This window comes from Sceloporus undulatus, chromosome 3 (assembly GCF_019175285.1).
Source record: "Sceloporus undulatus isolate JIND9_A2432 ecotype Alabama chromosome 3, SceUnd_v1.1, whole genome shotgun sequence".
NCBI lineage: Eukaryota > Metazoa > Chordata > Lepidosauria > Squamata > Phrynosomatidae > Sceloporus > Sceloporus undulatus.
In genome coordinates this window covers 30217608-30230206 of record NC_056524.1, presented here as the reverse complement: position 1 = coordinate 30230206, position 12599 = coordinate 30217608, and positions in this window count along the sequence as shown.

Below are 12599 nucleotides of genomic sequence, written 5' to 3'. Positions count from 1 at the left end.
TGTTTAAGGTGGTAATATGACAGATCTGGGAGCGGTTGCCAAAAAGGTCCTCAGTCAGCCTGGTTTTTAGGGTTGAAGTAAATTCATCCCAGGGGACATGAGTGTGCGGGACGGATTGTACGAAAGGAGGTGGTCCCAAAGATAGGTTGGACCCAAGCCATTTAGGGCTTTAAAGGTGATCCCTGCCATGGTACTTCTGGACAGAGAGAAAGGCAGAGAGGTGTGCATGAAGGTGACAGGATAAGTAGAAACAGGGACTGCTTTGCCTGCTCACAGGTGGTAGTGACTGTGGTGGTTGCATGCCTTCAAGTCATTTCTGGTTTACGGTGACCCTAAGGCAAACCTAGCATTGCATTTTCATGGCAACATTTGTTCAGAAGGGGATTGTCTTTGTCTTCCTCTGAGGCTGAGAGAATATGAGCTGCCCAGGACCACCAACGGGTTTCCATGGTCAAGCAGGGATTCAAATCCTGGTCTCCCATGTCACTCTTAGGAGCTTATCACTCAACATTTTAAACCGGCTCCAGCCTCCCAGGCTAGAGCCAGGACGCGGAATGGAGGCAGGGATTATTGCACACTAAATTGCCGCCGAACCACCATCCGCCATCAGCCTAGGTCCAAGCCAGTTCCCAGCCGCACTCTGCCAGCACTTTTTAGAAGCTGGAAAGCTTTCTGACTTCTAAAAAGTGGTAGCAGAGCATGGCTTGGACCCAGGCTGATGGCTGGCGATTCAACAGAGATTTAGTGTGCAATAATCCCCACCTCTATCCCGCATCCTGGCTCCAGCCTGGGAGGCTAGAGCCGGTTTAAAATGCTGAGTGATAAACTCCTTCGTCCAAAACTCAAACCACGATATTACACTGACTCACGCTTGCCAGAATGAAAACTGGAGAGGGTTTCTGTGTCTTTCATGGTTCAGCAAATTTTGTTTGTCATGCAACTAGAATACAAGTGGCAGCTGCTGAAATTCCCTTTTCTGCACAACCATTAAAAGTACAAGAGCCTTCTCCACTTTTTACTCTGCCTTCCCTACTGAGTAGTGAGACTTACTTCTGTATCATCCCACTCAGAAGGAAAGAACAAAACAAAAGTGTATCGATAGGGCCTAGGCAAAGTCAGAGCACTGCCCCCCCAAATAAAAATACTGCCCTCCACATTAAATTTTCCTTCAATCCCCAAATTTCTACCATTGCTGAGAATAATCCACTGGAAATGATTCACATCATAGAAGTAATATTTGCTGTGTCCACAATGTTCAGATAACTTTGGCTGCTCCTTTTCTTTTGGTGCCTGAGCATAGTGCTTCAGTAGGTTTCTAGTCATAGCAATGATGTTGGTTTCTTAATCCCTTATTCTTTATTTGTGCAAAACTTCAGAACACAACCCAGTTGTCCAGATGAGTAAGGAGTGCATGAAATTAAAATGCCCTTTCATGCCAAATCCCACATGATTTGGCTATGGAATGAAGTTTTGCAGGGGCAGTAGGAGCCAACTTCAGCCTCTTTTCTGTGGACTGCAGCCCACTTCATCAGATCTATGTCATGTTATCAGAGGAGAATTAGTACTTTCTGCATTTATTTTACACTGAATAAAGATCTATCTGTTGAAGGACCTTGGTGTTTCTAGAAAAACACAAAATAGATTCCACAAAGTCTCCCTTCTCCTTCCCTGATCTGTCCCACATCAGATTTACCGAGAGGCTCTGGTTCCTCTTAAGCCAACTCACAACTCTCTCTGGTCCAAAACACACTGCAGAAATAATCCAGTTTGATACCACTTTAACTGCCCTGGCCCAAATCTAGGAAATTCTGGGAACGATAGTTTTATCTGACATTTTGCCTTCTCTGTCAGACAGCTCCGGTGCCACAATAAACTACAATTTCCAGGACTCTATAGCACTGAGCCAGGGTAGCTAAAGCGGTCTCAAACTGGATTATTTCTACAGTGTGTTTTAGACCTCCATCCCGCTCTTCCCTGACTCTCCTAGAAATTTCCCAGGAGCTGATTTTCACACTTCATCATCAGTAAAGAAATCTATCCCTGCAGCTAAACTGCTCAATTCAATGAAAGATCCAGAGACATTATGAAGCATTAAGGTTCTTTTGAAAAACCTGGAGCTCCTTTCTTGACTCACTGTAAGGAAAACCAAAGTGATCAATTGACAATAATCAGCCGGGAAATGTGTAACAACACAGGCTTCAGAGTACCCTGCCAAAGCCTTTTCTTCAAGCAAGGACTGAGAACTGCATCATACAAAACAAATTTCCTACATAAGCATTATATTTTACTTACTGCATCTACCTACCTTGCCTTCCTTCCAAGGATCTCAAGATGGTTCCCTCACACACACATTTCCCCCCTCATGAATACCTTGTGAGAGAAAGGCAAGGCATGGATAGACACAGCAACATCTCCAAATGTTTTTTTTTCCTCCTGTTTGATTTGTAACAGCTTTCCTGATGAAGAAGCCTATCGAGTTTCAAAAGCTTGCAACAAGTATATTGTGCATTTTGGTTGATCAATAAAGGTATCTCTGATGGATTTTTTTGAGGGAGGTTAGGCTGAGAGATAATGTCAATATATGCAAACTTCTGAACAAATCTTGCCAAGAAAACCCCATGATGGGTTCACATTAAGGTTGCCATAAGTCAGAAACAACTTGGAAGGCACACAACAAACAAAATCCATGGAGGTAAAGTGATGGTATACTGTGGAAACTGTGCAATTGTTTTCCATTTCTGCCTTTTGACAGACTTATGTAGATTTTCTATGCCAGGAGCGATATGATGGTGTTTCTAAGGCACTTTTATGGCTTGTTTATCCTACCCTGTGGCCTATGGAGATTTTGAATTTGGGAGTCGAATATTGATGAGGTGATTAACAATATTGGGGGTCACCATTCAGGGCATTTGAAGGAGATGAAGACATTGCAGTGGGTGTTTGATGGACCAGTTAAGGGCTAGAAGAAGGCTGAAAAACCTGAAGGTTATTATTTTTTTCATCAGGTCTTATGAAGCCTTCAGGTTTCCTAGAATCATAGAGTTGGAAGAAACCATAAGGGTCATCCAGTCTATCCCCTGCCATGCAAGAAGACACAATCAAAGTGCTCCCGACAGATGGCCATCCAGACTTCATTTAAAAACCTCCAAAGAAGGAAACTCCACCACACTTTCCCATTCTCAATCCAGTTCTTTACAGAGTTTTAACATCTTGATATTTTACTGCTAACTAAGTGAAAGGGAAATCAGTTGTTATCCAGGATCTGATTCTGGATAAACAGACTCATCTAGATTTTCTGTATGTGTGTAATATACCTATTTTAAGATTCACATACATCTGTTTCCCTATGTTAGGAACCCTCTTAATTAGCCATGTGTTCTTGCTATGTGTGCATAATGAAATATACACATATGCATTCATTAACATGTATTTGATTGAGTGTTATAGTTACAATTTGATCCATGTTAGGAATTCTTCATTTTGAATGGTTCTGGGAATATTGTCATTCAAAGTATTTAGCTTGATCAATAACAATAATTGTATTAGATCAACAAGAAGAAGAAAATGGAAGAGAACCATATTTTTGGCTCAAGAGCTATATTCCTTTATGTGCCCTGTACTTTAAAAATATAGGTTTAGGTTAAAGGAGGCTGAGGCTAAAGCCATCTCCACACATTCTCATACACAGACATTGCTCCAAAACACACAGCAGAAATTATCCAGTTTGAGACCTCTTTAACTGCCCTGGCTCAATGCAAGGGAATTCTGGGAACTGTAGTTTTGTGAGATATTTAGTATTCTCTGTCAGAGAGCTCTAGTGCCACAATAAACTACAGTTCAAAGGATTCCCTAGCACTGAGCCAGGACAGTTAAGGCTGTCTCAAACTGGATTATTTCTGCAGTGTATTTTGGACCATTGCATTGATACACATCTACACACAGCACATCCATAGTTATTTGCATATCATAACAAGAATGAAATGCAGTCTTATTCTCTCACACAGCATGGTCTTCTCTCTCTCTCTCTCTCTCTCTCTCTCACACACACACACACACACACACACGACGACACAAAGAGAACAATTTCATCCCTGCTCTGTACTGCCATTAGGCTTGGAATGACTCCATGCCCAATTGCAGATTTGGCTATGAGTGGGGTGTCACAGCATGCAGGTAAAAGAGAATTAATCCTTTCCAGCTGAAATGTTCCAGTCACTCCTCCCCATGCAGCAATTTGCATTTGAGAAACATTTGGTGGTAATGGGAGGTTCCCCCCCCCCCAAGACTTATTGCTGAAGGAGGCATTATGGATCAGATGGGGAGGCTCCATGGGCCATATCTGGTCTGTGGCCTGGAATCCCATAAAATCATATAGTGAGATCAAAGGTGACTTTTACAGACAGCTGGAAACATTCTCTAGTCACTTTCACTAACTTCAAAGCAACTGCATAGATGGACAAGGATATGTCTGCACTGCAAAGCTCTTGCCTTTCTTAGCACTTCACCATGTGTCTTTCCATACAATAGCATACAATAGCATTTTCCCATCTCGAGTCAGAAACATTATTTTTTCATAATGCCAGGTGTCCACATCAGTCACAACGAAGTGTGACAACAGTGTCAGAAAAATTAGACAAGTGTTCATGGTAGATAACTGGCCTTAGGGCAGGACTGGGGAAGTGAATCTACAACACAAAAAGAGATTATTATATTTCCTGAAAAGCATCTGACTAAAACTAGAACAGATAAAAATTCTCAGAGGGCCATGCTTTCCTTCTTGAGAATTGTAGATGGCAAGTTTCCCTCAACATTTAAAAAAAGTTTTACCTGCATGTTGAAAATAGTATCAATCACTCAGCGACTTCTTTGGGTTTTCTTTTAAGTTTTTATTCCCATTGCACAGAAAGCGAGGGGGCTAGTAAAAAGGAGACCCTTCTCATCAGCCCATCTTGCACTGTTTGTTATTATGTATGGGCATGCATGGTGCACTAATGCTCTATCATGTATAAAGAAGGTCATTAGAATCACTAGTGTGGCACTGGTGTGTGGAGGGGTAATTCCAGCAGTCATATGCTACTCCCAGAAAAGCCTTGATTTTCCTTGCTTCTGAGGTGCAAAGGCACCAAATAATGTATGACGCTGAACTACTAGTCGGGAAGAGCATCCTCTGATCAGCCCTCACTGCTAGCACAAGATCCTCAATCCTGTGAGCATTTCAAAAATTTTCTCTCATTGGGAAAAAGGGGGACCATGAAAGAAAAAAAAGGAAAACTTTAAATGAATTTTAAAAAATTAAGAAACTGACAAATTTAGAGACTGATAAGAAAGACTGGAAAAAAGAGGAGAAGGAAATAAAAATATTATCTTTCATTTGTTTTGTTTTTTTCTTGTTTGTTTCCTTTATATGCTGCTATTTTCCCAGAGAGGGACCCAAGACAGAGCAAAGAGACTCCGTATACAGTACTATTGAATTGCAGAGAATCCAATCCCTTGGTTATAACTGTGAATTCTGTATAGTATGCTAGAAATAATAAGAGAGTGCCTAACCAAGATATGGACTGAAGATATATTAACACTGGCCCTGAGTTGTGATGACATGGTGAACTTAACCAGAATGCACAAATGTATGCATGAGAAAGTCATTACAAAAATTGGATACAGTTGTCAATGCCTGAAGCAACATAACTGGATCCCAAGCAGTTAGATATACCCTCATGGATTTCTTCTTCTTCTTGATTTCAGATGGAACAGTCCAGTATTTGGTCCTCAACTATTAAAATACCAATTGTAAAAAATGAAAGATGATGGTAGTCATTTTAATTTTCTGTTTCTTTATGGGTCATATATTAATGTGCTGTAAATAAACAGAAAATTGTTCTTGATTAAAGCCCATATTGCCAGCCGCACAAAAACCTATATCCTACTGCATATTTTATTTCCCAGCTACATAAAATATGTCCAGTTGCACATTGGAACAATTAGCTGCCTTGAATCTCATTTTGAGAGAAAGGTGGGATATACACCAAATAAATAAATAAATGGCTGGAGGTGGATGGTTTGCTGTCAAGTATCCATTTTCATGGAGTAGGAAAAAAGAGACTCACTTTTAAGAGCATGCAGTTGTTGCTATCTTTCCCAATATAATGTCATGCCATTGATTCACTTCACTGCTACTTCATGTTATTTTCTTAATCTAGCTGATTATTTTTCATCCTCTCCGAATCAGTTGTATGGTGGATCACAACCAATCAGGAATCACACGGAAGATGACACCATGATGCTGCTGGACTATATTGGATATCAGCAGATAAAACTAGCAATGCCATTGGGATAAAACAAGTACAACTGAGAGAGGGCAACTTAAATGAATATGACAATATACTAACACTTCCCATAGGTGGATAAAGTATTTTTACTGAGTTGCAAACCACACTATGAAGTTTTTGTGTAGCACAAGTAGGACTTGTAGGACATTTCCCATCGAAAATTGGTACCTGGATAAATACATAGCACTCCCCTGCTCCCAATTTCTCAAATTGTTAACCAACCTGGACTTCTCATATGGTGAACAATTGTACTCAAGAGTTTTGAAAGTTACTTTTAAAAAAGTTGTTAAGTATATAACTCATTGCAAAGCCACCCACCCTCTGAAATCTTTTTATATTAACATGTTGTTGTTGCTGTGCACTTCCAAGTCATTCCAACTTATGGTGACCCTAAGGCGACTCTGTCATGGGGTTTTCTTGGCAAATGTTGCTCAGAGAAGGTTTGCCATTGCCTTCCCCTGAAGCTCAGAGAGTGTGACTTTCATGGCTGAGCGGGAATCAAACCCTGGTCTCCAGAGTTGCAGTCCAATTATTTAGTAATCTGTTACAATGCTCACTTGCTTTTTTTAAACTTTTAATATACAGTATATAGAAAGAGAGTTGCATGAAAATAATAATAAAAAAACCAACCCTAAAATGCTCCGAAAAGTAAATAGAAAATGCTACTTGTTATATCAAAAGAAAGCTGGACAACATCATTCCTATCTGCAACATTACTTTTAAAATCTAAATCTCATTCTACTCTCATTGCTGCCACTACCATTCTGGGGAACTGTGTTACGTGTAACTTGTTATTTTGCAAGCTCTGGTTATTCTCAGAACATATAAGGGGAAACAAGATGCAAAACAAAACAAAACAAAAGCATCAGAGAGAATTTGGCTATGTCACTTTCAGGACTGAAAATACAAAGAAGGAATTGCAGTTATCTCAGTGACTGTAAACATGCCCTGAGACTTAGCACTAACTGTGTTAAATGTGCCAGACAGGCAATTTACACTTAAGAAACATAAAATGGTGTGTGAACCAGGCATGCCATCAAAATAATAGGCTCTTTAATAATCCCAGGGACATTTCCATCCAGACAGATGAAGATGGATGCATAGAACCAAAGGAGAGAAGCCTTCCAGAGGCTGGCTTTTCAATATTTACAGGGAGCCCAGTGCACACTGGGAAAGGCTTCAGGAGTTCAGATAGCATTGTGCGTATTCTCATGGAGGCAGTGCAGTGCAGACATGATCAATAAACCTCCTAGTTAAGTGTCTCAATGTAGAGCCTCAGTCCATTGATGCAGGGAGCTCTTGGGAGGGTACAACACAAAGACCCGAGACAGGGTAAGAAACAAGAAGTGGAAAGCCCCCTGAAATAATTGTTTTCCTCCGGGAGCACTAACAGTTTCATAGTAAATGACGGATCCTGCTATATCACACATGGAAATATTTGGCTTTAAAATGGTGAGAACTTGTTTTATTAGAAGCAATTCATAATTCTAAAGATGAGTACAATGAAGTGTGTCCCCCCCCTTTCTTTGTTAGCCTTAAGCTAAAAGTTATCCAGTTAGACATGTCTGGATTTATGATTCTTTCCAAAATTGTAATCCATTTACCCTATTCCCCTTTAGAGGCATTCCTTGCTTTAAGGCACCTTGCCTTAAGATGTTTCACTTTAGAGCACTTTGCAAGTACGGTACTTTTCAGTTATATAGTGCAGCACCATTTTGCTACCTACACTCAGCCTGTTTACAGTATTTGTGCACTTTGTGTCTCGGTGTCAAATCTTGGCATTATTTATTTATTCTTTTTATTTTTGCATCTTTTTTAGGTCTAGTGCTATTGCTCACTTAATAAATGAGAGTGCAAATATGTTTTTAGGCTTTTATATGTAGTGGCAAGTGAAAAAACAATGTGAATTCCTTCAAGGCAGTATTTGCTCTAGAGTGGTGGTCTAGGACCTAACCCACAGTATTAGCAAGATACTCCTATATTCAAAAGTGCCATGGTCATAGTTAATATAATTAATTGATCTGAAGCTGCGTTTGCTTTTATAAATTCACTGAAGGAGCTTACTAGTGGACTCAGGAAGGACAGAAATGAAGTGCTACATACCCTCTAACTGTCCTGGCAAGAACAGTTTGTCATCTCATTTTTTCAGGAGCTTTAAAAATGTCCCAGTTTTGCTCTCCTCCTCCCACTTTTCTCCTTTGTCCTCCACCTACTTCAACTGCAACAAACTAAGTTCATATGGCAAAAGTAACTTGTACCCAATTAAATTGGCAGTGGGGAAGAGGAGTAATAGAGTCGTGCATTTCCCATTAGGCTCAGGCAAAAGCAACCTGCTGCAGTCTCTCCTAGTTTGTTCTTTCTCATCAATAAAGACAGAATAGAGACAAACAGAATGGTTTCCAATTGGCAAGGGGGTCAGGCAAGTCTACATCTATCACTCTATCTGTTTAATTTGTATGCCAAAATATAATACATACAAAAAGACTAGACTCAGAAGGAGGAGGTGTGAAAACTGGAGGAAAGAAAGAACATCAACATTCTAAGATATGCAGATGACATCATACTGCTAGCAGAAAATAGCAAAGATCTAGAAAGATCATTGAAGAAAGACAAGGTAGAAAGTCAGAAGGCAGTTTACAGCTGAACATTAAGAAAACAAAAATAATGACCTCAGACAATAGATATGATTTTAAAGTAAATGATGAAAACATAGAAATAGTTCATGATTGTCAATATCTGGATTCAGTCATTCATCAGAACACAGACTGCAGTCCAGAAATCAGAAGAAGACTAAGACTCGGAAGGGCAGCTATGAAGGAACTGGACAAGCTCCTTAAGAGTAAAAATATATTGTGAACTACTAAAGTTAGGGTGGTCTGTGCCATAGTATCCCCATCTCTATGTATGGTTGCGGAAGCGGGATAGTGAAAAAAGCTGATTGGAAAATTTTCAATTATTTTGTGATGTAGAGTGGGAGAAGAAATCTACGGATACCATGGACTACTAACAAAACCAGTGGATGGATCCTAGAGCAAATCAGGCCCAAACTCTCCCTAGAAGTCAAGATGAGTAAATTGAGAATGTTCTACTTTAGCTATGTCACGAGAAGAAAAGACTCACTAGAAAAGCCAATAGTGCTTGTTAAAGTAGAGATCAAAAGAAAAAGAGAAAGACCACATATCAGATAGATAGATTCAATCAGGGTGGGTGCAGCTATGAGTCTGCAAGAGCTGAGCAGGGTGGTTGATGCCAGAGTGACTTGGAGGCCTCTCATTCATAGAGTCACCATAAGTTGAAGTCAACTTGTAGGTAGTTAACAACAACGACAACAAGGATACCTTGCCTGTTATAGGTAGGCACACACAGCCACAGTAGGACCAACTAGAGTAGAATGTCATTCTTTTCAAATTCAAGCCTTTTTTGTATTGCTTGCTGTGAATATGCTGCTGCAACACAACTCCAAAAGTCTGTTTCTCCAGCCTTCCTTTGTCATCCTCCCAGTGCTGGTTCTGCTAAAAAAATTTTTCCACTAAACTGATGACAAGGAAGAAAAGGGAGTCAATGACATTTAAAAACTGTAAAAAGATGCTTCTTTGTTAGAGACTAGTTGACTAAGGTACACTTGTATTTCAGAAATAAAAATTGTATAAATGGGGGCATATTGTCCTGAAAACCAGGGCCTGAAGAATTTACAAATAAACCTACAACTTGTTTGTTGATATTTCTTCTTTTTCTGTTCTGTAATTTTGTTACCAGAGTTCAAGTCCAAGCCATCCTGGATAGCAGTGAAGCCTATTTCTAAGAAGCTGCAACATAGATTCTAACTACAATGAACAGTCATGCTATCAGTTCTCTTCAAGTCATTCTCTACAATTAGATTTTTAAAATAACAGCCATACCTTGCAAGGAAAAATGTAGCCAATCATATCCTATATCCTATTTTATGAATTTGTATTTATTGATATTTTTATCCTGCCTACCCACTTTAAACATTAGCCCTCAAGGAGAACAACAAACCATTAAAACAAAATAAACTATAAGATAACTAAAATCTACAATAATCAATAATAATTTATTATTCAAAATGCCTCTGGTTAATGGACATGTTCAAAAAATGTGCAACTTCCTTGCAGCCAGAGAGTTTTATTTTAATTAAGTGGGTTGTTTCAAGTGTTTAACATCATTGTAAGCAGATAAAACTGTACACAGAAGCAAACTGGCACATATGTAGGCAGCCTACTCATTTAAAAAACAAATGTATATTTTTACAGTTTGTGGCATTTGTGGCAACACATTTATTTCTCATGTTGTCATTTTGTGTGATGACAGCAAATCTTGCCACTTGGGATGCCATACATTTCTCTCATTTCAGTTACAGTAATTGGCCTTTGGTCTAAATCATAAATATTGATCAAACCAGATCTCTTTCTCCCACAGCTAGGGTGAACATGGAGGTGCTGGACACAACAGAGGGAAAGAGCCCAGGCGGGCAACCTGAGTGAGCAGAGGGGAACAGAGCCTACTCCCTCTAGCCTCTGCCACAGCCATGGTCCCCAAGGGGCTTGCCCCCTGCCTCTTTCTTCCATGGCTTGAGCGCAGTGGGGCTTGTAGAGCCTCCCCCAGCAATTGTAATCTATTTTTAATTACTTTTGGGGAATACTCAGCTTTGCAAGGGGAGGGTAACGTACACAGGAACAAAGCACCAATTACATGGGTAATTGCGGATTGAGAATCCAGGCCTGGGGAATGACATAAACTTTTATGAAAGGAAATATAAAGGAATACACACACTAAGATTCAAATACTTAGCATACAGAGCTAAATGAAATAGACAAGTGAGAGGGAATAGCTAGGTGTTAGGGCTGGATGATCTAATAGCTACCTGTCTTGAAGGGAAGGATCAATGGAAAGCTGGGAAGAATAAAGACTCAAGTCATGAGGCTTGAGAATGCAGGTTTCAGGAGGGGGATGGAAACAGGGGAAAAAAACCCTCTGCTTGAGACCCTGAGGACAACAATCACCATACATGCCAGAGAGAAACAAGGTGAACTATGTGCACTACTTTGCACTCACTGAAGGAAAAGTGGCATATACATATACACGTGCTGTAGCTTCACCCTATGGAATCCTAGAATTTGTAGTTTTACAAAGTTTTTAACCTTCTCTGCTAAAGAGTGCTGGTGCCTCACAAAACTGCAAATCCCAGGATTCTGTAGAATGCAGCGATGGCAGTTAAAGTGCTGTCAAACTGCATTAGAGTGGGACCTTGGTATCCACAGGGAATCTGTTCCAGACCTCCCCCTTCCTCTATGGATACCAAAATCCACAGGACCTCAAGTACCACTGTCCCCAATGGCAGTGTATGCACGCAGCTGTGCTGCCATTAGGGACAGCCCCCACATTCCCAGTGGTGGCATGTGCACATGCCCATGCCATTATTAAAGACAATGGGGGCTGTCCCTAATGATGGTGTGGCCATGGATGAGGAGGTCCCACTGTATTTTTACACCGTAGTAGATGCATCCTGAGAAGTTCAAGGAACAGGAGAAGTAGGCATATGAGGAGCAAGAGCGATGATGGGTCATCACAATAGGAGATGCAATAGTATGCACCAAGAGGTGGAAGAGAATTCAGGAAGGGGATTCAGGAGTAAAGTGGAGGAGACAATGCAACAGTGGCAGAGGTCCTCTGAATGATGGTAACAGATAGGGTTGCCATAAGCCAGGACCTCCAAACCGGGACAAATGTAGGACAAATGTAGGACAACATTTTCAAATGTAGGACACGTTTTATAAAAATGGAGGACACACGAAAAAATTTGATGATTTTTTAAAAATGTTAATCTAAATGCATGTTTCTAAGGCATGATCAAAATGGAGGACATTTTGGCATTATTCCTAGACAGATGGCAGAAATGGACTTCCCTTTCTGGCCATATTTATATATTTAATAATAACAATAATGAAAAATAAATAAAAATCAAGACAGGGGTGTATATATTTAATAATAAAAATAATGAGAAGAAAAAGCAATAATAAAAATTAATAAAATAAAAACAAGAAATAATCAAAATTAATGAAATAAAATATAAAACAAGCAATAATAAAAATTAATGAAATAAAAAAATAAGTATTTTATATTTTTAAAAATTAATTTAAAAAATCAAAAAACCCAAGGCAGACCTAATGGCCACTGACTGACCTTTCCTTCTGCTCCCCCCTCCTCCTCCTCCTCCTCCTCTTTAGACTAACGCGCACGCACGCGCAGGGAAGC